This window comes from Vanessa cardui, chromosome 19 (assembly GCF_905220365.1).
Source record: "Vanessa cardui chromosome 19, ilVanCard2.1, whole genome shotgun sequence".
Taxonomy (NCBI): Eukaryota; Metazoa; Arthropoda; class Insecta; order Lepidoptera; family Nymphalidae; genus Vanessa; species Vanessa cardui.
This window is the reverse complement of record NC_061141.1, coordinates 6134374-6137549: the sequence shown is the minus strand read 5'-3', so window position 1 is coordinate 6137549 and position 3176 is coordinate 6134374.

Genomic DNA, 3176 nt, shown 5'->3' with positions numbered 1-3176 from the left:
CACCGTTTTGAAGGCTGTACCGCAAGCTCGGAGCTTTTATGTTGCCGCTATGGCGTGACGTCACCTACGTGGGATGGTGTATTGGTGTAAAGTTACACTTATTGTGTGATTTCTTAGATTTATGGGGCGAAATGGTCGGTTCTGAGATAGTTAGTTATAGTAATTTTATAGTCAACCTCAGTTAGGTTGTCCTTGTTAAGATAATAGTGGGCTTGGGATGAAATGTGTCTAATCTTAAGGAATTTATTAGTTTAATTGTAATTAAAGTCAAATTTAGTGTTTATTGTATTTTTAGTAATTATTAGGGTAAAAATAAAGTATGGTTCAGGCGTATATCACCTATTTTAGTCAATAATTTTATGTATATTAATGATATAAACTTTAACCCCATATATTGTGTCCTCTTGAAATTTCAAAGACCCTCTCGACGAACAATTAGAGCCAAAGTTTGTAGACTTAATAGTTGCATTAATTTACATATATACGGTGAGTTACGTTTGGGTCAAAATTAAAAATTATTTCATTAAAATTCAATCTATTTTGTTGTATTTGGTCCACGTGTTCTATAGATATTATTCGATATTCAAATACTATTTTTTATTCGTGCTAGAAGCTAATAGAAATCTGTAAGAGAAACGTTTTAAAATAATTAATTATTAGATAAAAAATAGTATTCGAAACAAGATTATACAAATTATCAAATCGATAACTTCGTATTTGTTAACATTTATGCATAATACCTAAATAAAATAAATTAACTATGTAGTATTAACTTATAATAATCTTAAATAAATTAATTATTAACTAATTAGTTAATTTTATGTTTTTATTTATATGTAATATCGCCTTTTTGTTTAACTTATATAATGATATTAAAAGTGTGATATTAGCCTAGTTGAATAAAACATATATTTATTTGATTAATGAAATATTGAATTATTTACTTTTTTATTTATCTTTACCTCAATAATATAATTCTTCTTACAGCCGAGAACGAACAGCTCTTAACGTATGCATTTTAACTAAAGTTGGTTCAAAGAACTACTGAATTTCCTTGTGCTTAATTTGTCTTTATAAGTTATCTTGTGCTCGACAGTAAAGGAAAATATGGTGAGGAAATTAACATTAATTGAAATCAACCAAACCGCATTAGAGTTGTGGAATAAGTTGCTATCCTTGTCGTCAAAGAAAAAGTAGGCCTTGGCCTAGAAATGGGCACAGACAGAATATCACTTTTAAGTTTTTATTGTATCGAATAATAATTTAAATTTTATAGTAACGAAATATTAGGAAATTACTACAAAAACGGTAGACAATATCGTAACGTTCGTAGCTAACTGTCGTAGCACTTCCGTAGCAGATACAAATAACTTCAGCTTTATACGTTTTGAAATAAAAAAGATGGTATGAAATCAGATGATATATTTTTTTAATGTTATTATTTTAACAATATGTGATATAAAAATATTTGTATTTAATATTATATAGTCATAAACATAAATTTATATGGAATATTTTTACATTTTTAATTAGGGTTGAGTAGAGTTAAGTTAAAAAATAATTTACAGTCGAATGGCAGAATTTCATATGCCATTTAATTATTCTTACATTTTGCCATTTCACTTTTCTGATCACGAATTTATAATTAGTAAGTAATTAAGTACGCGTCATAAATAGTATCTTAGTTTTATATATAGATTAAATATAACTCACGCAGTAATTGGTAAACTAACAATATTGCTTCAAATTGTAAGCAATTTTCTTGCGTAATATTCAATAAATGAAGTTACATAATTATTTAATTAATATCAGTATAATATGTAATTAATCTTAATTGGATCATTACGATTCAAACCTTAATCCCTTATCATAATATATCCGTATATGTTATTAATACTATGTTTGTTTCATTGAAAATTTACACGGTCTATTACGATACATGCCGATTGGTTTTACTTAGTTTTATTTTGATTAAATTAAATAAATTATGAATAATTTTCCAGTAGACCTTGGTTTTTTGCATGATTTAAAAGTAAGTTCAAAATTTAGTACACTTTCGAGCTTGCTTGCTTGCTTGCTTGCATGAGCAAGACAATAAATTACTACTATTGAAAATGTCCTGCAATGCACCTAATTTTGTCCTCACAAACTTTTAGAAGAGTTACTGTCAATTTGAAGACAAACATTCAACGTTAATCTATTCTAACAATAAATTAGTGAATTTATTTATTAAGTAACATAAAAAAATTTAACATTAAGTCCTTAAATGTATACAAATATGAATTAAAAATAGTTACTGAGTGGAATGTTGGCAAGCAATGATTAAAAACAGTTTGACTTGTGACTTAGTGGACCGATTTGTGTAAGTTTTAGAGAATTAGTATTCAAGACAGCAAGCGTTGTACAATTGAAGTTTCAATATCTTTCGTATACAGCGCTTCATATTGGAGATTAAGGATTTTGCATTGACAATTTAATGTATTTATTCCCTATATTAAGAAATGCTGTATCCTGGTCTCACATATAGCATTTAAATATTTATGTTTGATTTGTCACTTGGCTTTTATACTAGGAGCTGAGATGCCCCTGTGGTTAGAATGCGTGAATCTTAATCGATGATATCGGGTTCAAACCCAGGCAGGCACCACTTTACTTACGTAGAGTAACTACTCTAATTTATTCACGTGCTTAGCTTGTGTTTACAATTTATCTCGAGCTCGGCGGTGAAGGAAAACACCGTGAGGAAACATGCATGTGCCTAGTTTAATAGAAATTCTGCCACATGTGTATTCTACCAGCCCGCGTTGTAAAGCGCGGTGGAATATATTCCAAACCTTCTCCTTAAAGGGAGAGGTGGCCTTAGCCCAGCAGTGGGAAATTTACACGCCGTTTTGTTGTCACTTGGTTTTTTTATTAAATTAAATACGTATTATAAAAATAAATTTTATTTTAATTTGGTTGTAACGTGTTTGACAGACATTACTATACTATAATGTTGGACGCATAAAGTACTTGATTATTTATAAAGAAGTCAAAATTAAAACTGAAGCGTCTATGTCCTCTAGACATATAAAATTATTAGTAAATCTACGTCTACTTAAGATTCAGATGCTTTAATCGCTAGACCATCTCATCTATTAAACTCAAAACACATGAAATAATACAATGATTAATAT